At 39.4% G+C, this 12,562-nt stretch overlaps 1 protein-coding gene and 13 non-coding genes across 14 annotated transcripts in view; 1 reads left to right on the top strand and 13 right to left on the bottom strand.

The window, feature by feature from the left end:
• The window catches only part of LOC142337924 (integrator complex subunit 3-like), a 180,240-nt gene that overhangs the window by 66,442 nt on the left and 101,236 nt on the right, over positions 1–12,562 (top strand). The gene's annotated exons all lie outside the window — the stretch shown is intronic.
• Trnav-cac (transfer RNA valine (anticodon CAC)) lies at positions 861–933 on the bottom strand. The gene has a single exon. It is a non-coding gene; the product is annotated as a tRNA-Val (tRNA).
• Positions 2,013–2,085, bottom strand: Trnav-cac (transfer RNA valine (anticodon CAC)). Its single transcript has one exon. It is a non-coding gene; the product is annotated as a tRNA-Val (tRNA).
• On the bottom strand, positions 2,587–2,659 carry Trnav-cac (transfer RNA valine (anticodon CAC)). Its single transcript has one exon. It is a non-coding gene; the product is annotated as a tRNA-Val (tRNA).
• Trnav-gac (transfer RNA valine (anticodon GAC)) lies at positions 3,717–3,789 on the bottom strand. Its single transcript has one exon. It is a non-coding gene; the product is annotated as a tRNA-Val (tRNA).
• Positions 4,075–4,147, bottom strand: Trnav-cac (transfer RNA valine (anticodon CAC)). Its single transcript has one exon. It is a non-coding gene; the product is annotated as a tRNA-Val (tRNA).
• Positions 4,937–5,009, bottom strand: Trnav-cac (transfer RNA valine (anticodon CAC)). The gene has a single exon. It is a non-coding gene; the product is annotated as a tRNA-Val (tRNA).
• Positions 6,080–6,152, bottom strand: Trnav-cac (transfer RNA valine (anticodon CAC)). The gene has a single exon. It is a non-coding gene; the product is annotated as a tRNA-Val (tRNA).
• Trnav-cac (transfer RNA valine (anticodon CAC)) lies at positions 6,656–6,728 on the bottom strand. The gene has a single exon. It is a non-coding gene; the product is annotated as a tRNA-Val (tRNA).
• Trnav-cac (transfer RNA valine (anticodon CAC)) lies at positions 7,799–7,871 on the bottom strand. Its single transcript has one exon. It is a non-coding gene; the product is annotated as a tRNA-Val (tRNA).
• On the bottom strand, positions 8,375–8,447 carry Trnav-cac (transfer RNA valine (anticodon CAC)). The gene has a single exon. It is a non-coding gene; the product is annotated as a tRNA-Val (tRNA).
• Trnav-cac (transfer RNA valine (anticodon CAC)) lies at positions 8,953–9,025 on the bottom strand. The gene has a single exon. It is a non-coding gene; the product is annotated as a tRNA-Val (tRNA).
• Positions 9,826–9,898, bottom strand: Trnav-cac (transfer RNA valine (anticodon CAC)). The gene has a single exon. It is a non-coding gene; the product is annotated as a tRNA-Val (tRNA).
• On the bottom strand, positions 10,977–11,049 carry Trnav-cac (transfer RNA valine (anticodon CAC)). Its single transcript has one exon. It is a non-coding gene; the product is annotated as a tRNA-Val (tRNA).

Genomic DNA, 12,562 nt, shown 5'->3' with positions numbered 1-12,562 from the left:
TAATTGAATTATTTCACGCTTTGTCTTATCTTTTTCCCTCTCTAAGGCTGTTCTGTTATTTAAACCTGCTAATCAGTCTTTTGAGAGCCCTTCGCCCGACATTGGTCGATTTTTCTCATTTTTTGGTTGATTTTCAAGAAAAGTCACGGCGTAGATTGTGAATGCTTCCCTGTAATCTGTCGGCTGGTTTGTGTTTTTAGTCTTTTTTTTGAAAATTTTTCGTGAGTATAGAACATCTAAGAAGTAAAGGTAGCGTTTGTATGTTAGATTAAAAGTAACACCTGTCACCACGCGGGCTCGAACCGCGGACCTTGTGCGTGTGAGGCACACGTGATAACCACTACTTCATGCTGACTTGGAAATTGAAACAGTTATTTAAGCCAATTCATCGGTGTTCATTTGACATTGCGTACTCTAACGGGAGGAAACAAGGTTAGCCAGCTTGGGTACTTTTTTCGTAAACCTGTCACTTTATACGCAGTTATTTTATGTTCTCTGCCCATCATTGTATTTTTTGGTTTATATAGGGTAATTCGAGGGTTACAGAGTATGTGCACTACGCTGTGAGAGTGCTATAATTGAATTATTTCACGCTTTGTCTGATCTTTTTCCCTCACTAAAGCTGCTCTCTGTTATTTGAACCTGCTAGTCAGTCTTTTGAGAGCCATTCGCCCGACGTTGGTTGATTTTTCTCACTTTTTGGTTGATCTTCAAGAAATGTCACGGCGTAGATTGAATGTTTCCCTGTAATCTGTCGGCTAGTTTTTGTTCTTTTTAATCTTTTTTTTTCAAATTTTTCGCGAATATAGAGCATCTATGAAGTAAAGGTAACGTTTGTATGTTAGATTAAAAGTAAAAGCTGTCACCACGCGGGCTCGAACCGCGGATCTTGTGCGTGTGAGGCACACGTGATAACCACTACACTATGGTGACTTGGAAAGTGAAACAGTTATTTAAGCCAATTCATCGGTGTTCATTTGACCTTGCGTACTCTAACGGGAGGAAACAAGGTTAGCCAGCTTGGGTACTTTTTTCGTAAACCTGTCACTTTATACGCAGTTATTTTATGTTCTCTGCCCATCATTGTATTTTTTGGTTTATATAGGGTAATTCGAGGGTTACAGAGTATGTGCACTACGCTGTGAGAGTGCTATAATTGAATTATTTCACGCTTTGTCTGATCTTTTTCCCTCACTAAAGCTGCTCTCTGTTATTTGAACCTGCTAGTCAGTCTTTTGAGAGCCATTCGCCCGACGTTGGTTGATTTTTCTCATTTTTTGGTTGATCTTCAAGAAATGTCACGGCGTAGATTGAATGTTTCCCTGTAATCTGTCGGCTAGTTTTTGTTCTTTTTAATCTTTTTCAAATTTTTCGCGAATATAGAGCATCTATGAAGTAAAGGTAGCGTTTGTATGTTAGATTAAAAGTAACACCTGTCACCACGCGGGCTCGAACCGCGGACCTTGTGCGTGTGAGGCACACGTGATAACCACTACTTCATGCTGACTTGGAAATTGAAACAGTTATTTAAGCCAATTCATCGGTGTTCATTTGACATTGCGTACTCTAACGGGAGGAAACAAGGTTAGCCAGCTTGGGTACTTTTTTCGTAAACCTGTCACTTTATACGCAGTTATTTTATGTTCTCTGCCCATCATTGTATTTTTTGGTTTATATAGGGTAATTCGAGGGTTACAGAGTATGTGCACTACGCTGTGAGAGTGCTATAATTGAATTATTTCACGCTTTGTCTGATCTTTTTCCCTCACTAAAGCTGCTCTCTGTTATTTGAACCTGCTAGTCAGTCTTTTGAGAGCCATTCGCCCGACGTTGGTTGATTTTTCTCACTTTTTGGTTGATCTTCAAGAAATGTCACGGCGTAGATTGAATGTTTCCCTGTAATCTGTCGGCTAGTTTTTGTTCTTTTTAATCTTTTTTTTTCAAATTTTTCGCGAATATAGAGCATCTATGAAGTAAAGGTAACGTTTGTATGTTAGATTAAAAGTAAAAGCTGTCACCACGCGGGCTCGAACCGCGGATCTTGTGCGTGTGAGGCACACGTGATAACCACTACACTATGGTGACTTGGAAAGTGAAACAGTTATTTAAGCCAATTCATCGGTGTTCATTTGACCTTGCGTACTCTAACGGGAGGAAACAAGGTTAGCCAGCTTGGGTACTTTTTTCGTAAACCTGTCACTTTATACGCAGTTATTTTATGTTCTCTGCCCATCATTGTATTTTTTGGTTTATATAGGGTAATTCGAGGGTTACAGAGTATGTGCACTACGCTGTGAGAGTGCTATAATTGAATTATTTCACGCTTTGTCTGATCTTTTTCCCTCACTAAAGCTGCTCTCTGTTATTTGAACCTGCTAGTCAGTCTTTTGAGAGCCATTCGCCCGACGTTGGTTGATTTTTCTCATTTTTTGGTTGATCTTCAAGAAATGTCACGGCGTAGATTGAATGTTTCCCTGTAATCTGTCGGCTAGTTTTTGTTCTTTTTAATCTTTTTCAAATTTTTCGCGAATATAGAGCATCTATGAAGTAAAGGTAACGTTTGTATGTTAGATTATAAGTAAAAGCTGTCTTCACGCGGGCTCGAACCGCGGACCTTGTGCGTGTGAGGCACACGTGATAACCACTACACTATGGTGACTTGGAAAGTGAAACAGTTATTTAAGCCGATTCATCGGTGTTCATTTGACCTTGCGTACTCTAACGGGAGTAAATAAGGTTAGCCAGCATGGGTACTTTTTTCGTAAAGCTGTCACTTTATACGAAGTTATTTTAGGTTCTTTCCCTATCATTGTATTTTTTGGTTTTTTTAGGGTAATTCGAGATTTACAGAGCATGTCCACTACGCTGTGAGAGTGCTAGAATTGAGATTTTTCACGCTTTGTCTGATCTTTTTCTCACCAAAGCTGCCCTCTGTTATTTAAACCTGCTAGTCAGTCTTTTAAGAGCAATTCGCCCGACGTTGGTCGATTTTTCTCATTTTTTGGTTGATTTTCAGGAAATGTCAGCTTGGGTACTTTTTCGTAAACCTGTCACTTTATACGCAGTTATTTTATGTTCTCTGCCCATCATTGTATTTTTTGGTTTATATAGGGTAATTCGAGGGTTACAGAGTATGTTCACTACGCTGTGAAAATGTTACAATTGAAATATTTCACGTTTTGTCTGATCTTTTACCCTCACTAAAGTTGCTCTCTGTTATTTAAACCTGCTAGTCAGTCTTTTAAGAGCAATTCGCCCGATGTTGGTCGATTTTTCTCATTTTTTGGTTGATTTTCAGGAAATGTCAGCTTGGGTACTTTTTTCGTAAACCTGTCACTTTATACGCAGTTATTTTGTGTTCTCTCCCCATTATTGTATTTTTTGGTTTCTTTAGGGTATTTCGAGGTTTACAGAGTATGTCCACTACGCTGTGAGAGTGCTATAATTGAAATTTTTCACGCTTTTTCTGATCTTTTTCCCTCATTAAAGTTGCTCTCTGTTATTTAAACCTGCTAGTCAGTCCTTTGAGAGCCATTCGCCCGACGTTGGTCAATTTGTTTCTTTTTCTGGTTGATTTTCAAGAAATGTCACGGCCTAGATTGAATGTTCCCCTGTAATCTGCTAGTTTGTGTTCTAGTTAATCTGAATTTTTTTCTAGAATTTTTGTCGTGAGTCTACCTCTATTAACGTTTGTAGGCTAGATTCAAAGTAAAAGCTGTCACCACGCGAGCTCGAACCGCGAACCTTGTGCGTGTCAGGCACACGTGATAACCACTACACCATGGTGGCTGGATTGTATTCTAGTTAATCTGATATTTTTTCAAACTTTTTTGAGTCTAATACCATCTATGGATCTTTTCCGTTTGTGCCCCCCAGTACGTTTTGCGCCCCCATTTACAGAGCACGTGCCATTACATAGTAAATCATTATTTGAAAATATTGCACGTGCGTCGGGGGGGGGGGGGTACAAATAATATGCACCCACTAAGCTGGGGGGGGGGGGGTGCACAAACGGAAAAGATCCCCATCTATGAAGTAGAGGTAACGTTTGTATGTTAGATTAAAAGTAAAACCTGTCACCACGCGGGCTCGTACCGCGGACCTTGTGCGTGTGAGGCACACGTGATAACCTCTACACCATGGTGACTTGGAAATTGAAACAGTTATTTAAGCCAATTCATCGGTGTTCATTTGACATTGCGTACTCTAACGGGAGTAAATAAGGTTAGCCAGCTTGGGTACTTTTTTCGTAAAGCTGTCACTTTATACGAAGTTATTTTAGGTTCTTTCCCAATCATTGTATTTTTTGGTTTTTTTAGGTTAATTCGAGATTTACAGAGTATGTCCACTACGCTGTGAGAGTGCTAGAATTGAGATTTTTCACGCTTTGTCTGAACTTTTTCTCACCAAAGCTGCCCTCTGTTATTTAAACCTGCTAGTCAGTCTTTTAAGAGCAATTCGCCCGACGTTGGTCGATTTTTCTCATTTTTTGGTTGATTTTCAGGAAATGTCAGCTTGGGTACTTTTTTCGTAAACCTGTCGCTTTATACGCAGTTATTTTATGTTCTCTGCCCATCATTGTATTTTTTGGTTTATATAGGGTAATTCGAGGGTTACAGAGTATGTTCACTACGCTGTGAGAGCGCTATAATTGAATTATTTCACGCTTTGTCTGATCTTTTTCCCTCACTAAAGCTGCTCTCTGTTATTTGAACCTGCTAGTCAGTCTCTTGAGAGCCATTCGCCCGACGTTGGTTGATTTTTCTCGTTTTTTGGTTGATCTTCAAGAAATGTCACGGCGTAGATTGTGAATGTTTCCCTGTAATCTGTCGGCTAGTTTGTGTTCTTTTTAATCTTTTTTTCAAATTTTTCGCGAGTGTAGAGGAGCATCTATGAAGTAAAGGTAACGTTTGTACGTTAGATTAAAAGTGAAAGCTGTCACCACGCGGGCTCGAACCGCGGACCTTGTGCGTGTGAGTCACACGTGATAACCACTACACTATGGTGACTTGGAAATTGAAACAGTTATTTAAGCCAATTCATCGGTGTTCATTTGACATTGCGTACTCTAACGGGAGTAAATAAGGTTAGCCAGCATGGGTACTTTTTTCGTAAAGCTGTCACTTTATACGAAGTTATTTTATGTTCTCTCCCCATCATTGTTTTTTTTTGGTTTTTTAGGGTAATTCGAGATTTACAGAGTATGTCCACTACGCTGTGAGAGTGCTAGAATTGAGATTTTTCACGCTTTGTCTGATCTTTTTCTCACCAAAGCTGCCCTCTGTTATTTAAACCTGCTAGTCAGTCTTTTAAGAGCAATTGGCCCGACGTTGGTCGATTTTTCTCATTTTTTGGTTGATTTTCAGGAAATGTCACGGCGTAGATTGTGAATGTTTCCCTATAATTTGTCGGCTAGTTTGTTCTATTTAATCTGATTTTGTTTCAAAATTTTTGTCGTGAATCTAATACCACCATCTATGAAATAAAGGTAACGTTTTTAGTTTAGATTAAAAGTAAATTCTGTCGCCACGCGGTCGCGAACCGCGAACCTTGTGCGTGTGAGGCATACGTAGTAACCACTACACCATGGTGACTTGGAAATTGAAACAGTTCAATTCATCGGTGTCTATTTGACATTTCCTACTCTAACGGGAGGAACTAAGGTCAGCCAGCATGGGTACTTTATTCGTGAACTGGTCACTTTATACGCAGTTATTTTGTGTTCTCTGCCCATCATTGTATTTTTTGGTTTATATAGGGTAATTCGAGGGTTACAGAGTATCTGCACTACGCTGTGAGAGTGCTATAATTGAATTATTTCACGCTTTGTCTGATCTTTTTCCCTCACTAAAGCTGCTCTCTGTTATTTGAACCTGCTAGTCAGTCTTTTGAGAACCATTCGCCCGACGTTGGTCGATTTTTCTCATTTTTTGGTTGATCTTCAAGAAATGTCACGGCGTAGATTGTGAATGGTTCCCTGTAATCTGTCGGCAAGTTTGTGTTCTTTTTAATCTCTTTTCGTGAGTATAGCATCTATGAAGTAAAGGTAACGTTTTTATGTTACATTAAAAGTAAAAGCTGTCACCACGCAGGCTCGAACCGCGGACCTTGTGCGTGTGCGGCACACGTGATAACCACTACACCATGGTGACTTGGAAATTGAAACAGTTATTTAAGCCAATTCATCGGTGTTCATTTGACATTGCGTACTCTAACGGGAGGAAATAAGGTTAGCCAGCTTGGGTTTTTTTCGCAAACCTGTCACTTTATACGCAGTTATTTTATGTTCTCTTCCCATCATTGTATTTTTTGGTTTATATAGGGTACTTCGAGGGTTACAGAGTATGTGCACTACGCTGTGAGAGTGCTATAATTGAATTATTTCACGCTTTGTCTTATCTTTTTCCCTCTCTAAGGCTGTTCTGTTATTTAAAAACCCGCTATCAGTCTTTTGAGAGCACTTCGCCCGACATTGGTCGATTTTTCTCATTTTTTGGTTGATTTTCAAGAAAAGTCACGGCGTAGATTGTGAATGCTTCCCTGTAATCTGTCGGCTGGTTTGTGTTTTTTAATCTTTTTTTTTGAAAATTTTTCGTGAGTATAGAACATCTAAGAAGTAAAGGTAGCGTTTGTATGTTAGATTAAAAGTAAAAGCTGTCACCACTCGGGCTCGAACCGCGGACCTTGTGCGTGTGAGTCACACGTGATAACCACTACACTATGGTGACTTGGAAATTGAAACAGTTATTTAAGCCAATTCATCGGTGTTCATTTGACATTGCGTACTCTAACGGGAGTAAATAAGGTTAGCCAGCATGGGTACTTTTTTCGTAAAGCTGTCACTTTATACGAAGTTATTTTATGTTCTCTCCCCATCATTGTTTTTTTTTGGTTTTTTAGGGTAATTCGAGATTTACAGAGTATGTCCACTACGCTGTGAGAGTGCTAGAATTGAGATTTTTCACGCTTTGTCTGATCTTTTTCTCACCAAAGCTGCCCTCTGTTATTTAAACCTGCTAGTCAGTCTTTTAAGAGCAATTGGCCCGACGTTGGTCGATTTTTCTCATTTTTTGGTTGATTTTCAGGAAATGTCACGGCGTAGATTGTGAATGTTTCCCTATAATTTGTCGGCTAGTTTGTTCTATTTAATCTGATTTTGTTTCAAAATTTTTGTCGTGAATCTAATACCACCATCTATGAAATAAAGGTAACGTTTTTAGTTTAGATTAAAAGTAAATTCTGTCGCCACGCGGTCGCGAACCGCGAACCTTGTGCGTGTGAGGCATACGTAGTAACCACTACACCATGGTGACTTGGAAATTGAAACAGTTCAATTCATCGGTGTCTATTTGACATTTCCTACTCTAACGGGAGGAACTAAGGTCAGCCAGCATGGGTACTTTATTCGTGAACTGGTCACTTTATACGCAGTTATTTTGTGTTCTCTGCCCATCATTGTATTTTTTGGTTTATATAGGGTAATTCGAGGGTTACAGAGTATCTGCACTACGCTGTGAGAGTGCTATAATTGAATTATTTCACGCTTTGTCTGATCTTTTTCCCTCACTAAAGCTGCTCTCTGTTATTTGAACCTGCTAGTCAGTCTTTTGAGAACCATTCGCCCGACGTTGGTCGATTTTTCTCATTTTTTGGTTGATCTTCAAGAAATGTCACGGCGTAGATTGTGAATGGTTCCCTGTAATCTGTCGGCAAGTTTGTGTTCTTTTTAATCTCTTTTCGTGAGTATAGCATCTATGAAGTAAAGGTAACGTTTTTATGTTACATTAAAAGTAAAAGCTGTCACCACGCAGGCTCGAACCGCGGACCTTGTGCGTGTGCGGCACACGTGATAACCACTACACCATGGTGACTTGGAAATTGAAACAGTTATTTAAGCCAATTCATCGGTGTTCATTTGACATTGCGTACTCTAACGGGAGGAAATAAGGTTAGCCAGCTTGGGTTTTTTTCGCAAACCTGTCACTTTATACGCAGTTATTTTATGTTCTCTTCCCATCATTGTATTTTTTGGTTTATATAGGGTACTTCGAGGGTTACAGAGTATGTGCACTACGCTGTGAGAGTGCTATAATTGAATTATTTCACGCTTTGTCTTATCTTTTTCCCTCTCTAAGGCTGTTCTGTTATTTAAAAACCCGCTATCAGTCTTTTGAGAGCACTTCGCCCGACATTGGTCGATTTTTCTCATTTTTTGGTTGATTTTCAAGAAAAGTCACGGCGTAGATTGTGAATGCTTCCCTGTAATCTGTCGGCTGGTTTGTGTTTTTTAATCTTTTTTTTTGAAAATTTTTCGTGAGTATAGAACATCTAAGAAGTAAAGGTAGCGTTTGTATGTTAGATTAAAAGTAACACCTGTCACCACGCGGGCTCGAACCTCGGACCTTGTTCGTGTGAGGCACACGTGATAACCACTACACCATGGTGACTTGGAAATTGAAACAGTTATTTAAGCCAATTCATCGGTGTTCATTTGACATTGCGTACTCTAACGGGAGGAAACAAGGTTAGCCAGCTTGGGTACTTTTTTCGTAAACCTGTCACTTTATACGCAGTTATTTTATGTTCTCTGCCCATCATTGTATTTTTTGGTTTATATAGGGTAATTCGAGCGTTACAGAGTATGTGCACTACGCTGTGAGAGTGCTATAATTGAATTATTTCACGCTTTGTCTGATCTTTTTCCCTCACTAAAGCTGCTCTCTGTTATTTGAACCTGCTAGTCAGTCTTTTGAGAGCCATTCGCCCGACGTTGGTTGATTTTTCTCATTTTTTGGTTGATCTTCAAGAAATGTCACGGCGTAGATTGAATGTTTCCCTGTAATCTGTCGGCTAGTTTGTGTTCTTTTTAATCTTTTTTTTTCAAATTTTTCGCGAGTATAGATCATCGATGAAGTAAAGGTAACGTTTGTATGTTAGATTAAAGGTAAAAGCTGTCGCCACGCGGGCTCGAACCGCGGACCTTGTGCGTGTGAGGCACACGTGATAACCACTACACTATGGTGACTTGGAAATTGAAACAGTTATTTAAGCCAATTCATCGGTGTTCATTTGACATTGCGTACTCTAACAGGAGTAAATAAGGTTAGCCAGCATGGGTACTCTTTTCGTAAAGCTGTCACTTTATACGAAGTTATTTTAGGTTCTTTCCCAATCATTGTATTTTTTGGTTTTTTTAGGGTAATTCGAGATTTACAGAGTATGTCCACTACGCTGTGAGAGTGCTAGAATTGAGATTTTTCACGCTTTGTCTGATCTTTTTCTCACCAAAGCTGCCCTCTGTTATTTAAACCTGCTAGTCAGTCTTTTAAGAGCAATTCGCCCGACGTTGGTCGATTTTTCTCATTTTGGTTGATTTTCAGGAAATGTCAGCTTGGGTACTTTTTTCGTAAACCTGTCACTTTATACGCAGTTTTTTTATGTTCTCTGCCCATCATTGTATTTTTTGGTTTATATAGGGTAATTCGAGGGTTACAGAGTATGTGCACTACGCTGTGAGAGTGCTATAATTGAATTATTTCACGCTTTGTCTGATCTTTTTCCCTCACTAAAGCTGCTCTCTGTTATTTGAACCTGCTAGTCAGTCTTTTGAGAGCCATTCGCCCGACGTTGGTCGATTTTTCTCATTTTTTGGTTGATCTTCGAGAAATGTCACGGCGTAGATTGTGAATGGTTCCCTGTAATCTGTCGGCAAGTTTGTGTTCTTCTTAATCTTTTTTCAAATTTTTCGTGAGTATAGTAGTATAGTTTTTCGTGAGCATCTATGAAGTAAAGGTAACGTTTGTATGTTAGATTAAAAGTAAAAGCTGTCACCACTCGGGCTCGAACCGCGGACCTTGTGCGTGTGAGGCACACGTGATAACCACTACACCATGGTGACTTGGAAATTGAAACAGTTATTTAAGCCAATTCATCGATGTCTATTTGACATTGCCTACTCTAAAGGGAGGAAATAAGGTCAGCCAGCATGGGTACTTTTTTCGTAAACCTGTCACTTTATACGAAGTTATTTTATGTTCTCTCCCCATCATTGTTTTTTTTGGTTTTTTTAGGGTAATTCGAGATTTACAGAGTATGTCCACTACGCTGTGAGAGTGCTAGAATTGAGATTTTTCACGCTTTGTCTGATCTTTTTCTCACCAAAGCTGCCCTCTGTTATTTAAACCTGCTAGTCAGTCTTTAAAGAGCAATTTGCCCGACGTTGGTCGATTTTTCTTCATTTTTTGGTTGATTTTCAGGAAATGTCACGGCGTAGATTGTGAATGTTTCCCTATAATTTGTCGGCTAGCTTGTTCTAGTTAATCTGATTTTGTTTCAAAGTTTTTGTCGTGAATCTAATACCACCATCTATGAAATAAAGGTAACGTTTTTAGTTTAGATTAAAAGTAAATTCTGTCCCCAGGCGAGCGCGAACCGCGCACCTTGTGCGTGTGAGGCACACGTAATAACCACTACACCATGGTGACTTGGAAATTGAAACAGTTCAATTCATCGGTGTCTATTTGACATTTCCTACTCTAACGGGAGGAACTAAGGTCAGCCAGCATGCGTACTTTTTTCGTGAACTGGTCACTTATACGCAGTTATTTTGTGTTTTCTGCGCATCATTGTATTTTTTGGTTTATATAGGGTAATTCGAGGGTTACAGAGTATGTGCACTACGCTGTGAGAGTGCTATAATTGAATTATTTCACGCTTTGTCTGATCTTTTTCCCTCACTAAAGCTGCTCTCTGTTATTTGAACCTGCTAGTCAGTCTTTTGAGAGCCATTCGCCCGACGTTGATCGATTTTTCTCATTTTTTGGTTGATCTTCGAGAAATGTCACGGCGTAGATTGTGAATGGTTCCCTGTAATCTGTCGGCTAGTTTGTGTTCTTTTTAAACTTTTTTCAAATTTTTCGTGAGTTAGCATCTATGAAGTAAAGGTAACGTTTGTATGTTAGATTAAAAGTAAAAGCTGGCACCACGCGGGCTCGAACCGCGGACCTTGTGCGTGTGAGGCACACGTGATAACCACTACACCATGGTGGCTTGGAAATTAAAACAGTTATTTAAGCCAATTCATCGGTATTCATTTGACATTGCGTACTCTAACGGGAGTAAATAAGGTTAGCCAGCATGGGTACTTTTTTCGTAAACCTGTTACTTTATACGAAGTTATTTTATGTTCTCTCCCCATCATTGTATTTTTTGTTTATTTATGGTAATTCGAGATTTACAGAGTATGTCCACTACGCTGTGAGAGTGCTAGAATTGTAGAATTGAGATTTTTCACTCCTTGTCTGATCTTTTTCTCACCAAAGCTGCCCTCTGTTATTTAAACCTGCTAGTCAGTCTTTTGAGAGCCATTCGCCCGACGTTCTCATTTTTGGGTTGATTTTCAAGAAATGTCACGGCGTAGATTGTGAATGTTTCCCTATAATTTGGCGGCAAGTTTGTTCTAATTAATCTGATTTTGTTTCAAAGTTTTTGTCGTGAATCTAATACCACCATCTATGAAATAAAGGTAACGTTTTTAGTTTAGATTAAAAGTAAATTCTGTCACCACGCGGGCGCGAACCGCGCACCTTGTTCGTGTGAGGCACACGTAATAACCACTACACCATGGTGACTTGGAAATTGAAACAGTTCAATTCATCGGTGTCTATTTGACATTTCCTACTCTAACGGGAGGAACTAAGGTCAGCCAGCATGGGTACTTTTTTCGTGAACTGGTCACTTTATACGCAGTTATTTTGTGTTCTCTCCCCCATTATTGTTATTTTTGGTTTATATAGGGTAATTCGAGGGTTACAGAGTATGTGCACTACGCTGTGAGAGTGCTAGAATTGTAGAATTGAGATTTTTCACTCCTTGTCTGATCTTTTTCTCACCAAAGCTGCCCTCTGTTATTTAAACCTGCTAGTCAGTCTTTTGAGAGCCATTCGCCCGACGTTCTCATTTTTGGTTTGATTTTCAAGAAATGTCACGGCGTAGATTGTGAATGTTTCCCTATAATTTGGCGGCAAGTTTGTTCTAATTAATCTGATTTTGTTTCAAAGTTTTTGTCGTGAATCTAATACCACCATCTATGAAATAAAGGTAACGTTTTTAGTTTAGATTAAAAGTAAATTCTGTCACCACGCGGGCGCGAACCGCGCACCTTGTTCGTGTGAGGCACACGTAATAACCACTACACCATGGTGACTTGGAAATTGAAACAGTTCAATTCATCGGTGTCTATTTGACATTTCCTACTCTAACGGGAGGAACTTAGGTCAGCCAGCATGGGTACTTTTTTCGTGAACCTGTCGTTTTATACGCAGTTATTTTGTGTTATCTCCCCCATTTTTGTGTTTGTTGGTTTATTTAGGGTAATTCAAGGGTTACAGAGTATGTCCACTACGCTGCGGGAGTGCTATAATTCAAATAATTCACGCTTTGTCTGATCTTTTCCTCCTCTAAGGCTGTCATCTGTTAGTTAAACCTGCTAGTAAGTTTTTTGATAGCCTTTCGCCCGACGTTGGTCAATTTTTCTGTTTTCTGATTGATTTCAAATAAACTA

Source organism: Convolutriloba macropyga, chromosome 4 (genome assembly GCF_964194025.1).
Source record: "Convolutriloba macropyga chromosome 4, txConMacr16.3, whole genome shotgun sequence".
Lineage (NCBI taxonomy): Eukaryota > Metazoa > Xenacoelomorpha > Acoela > Convolutidae > Convolutriloba > Convolutriloba macropyga.
The sequence above is the reverse complement of the archived record's forward strand: the minus strand, read 5'-3'. Positions and strand labels throughout refer to the sequence as shown.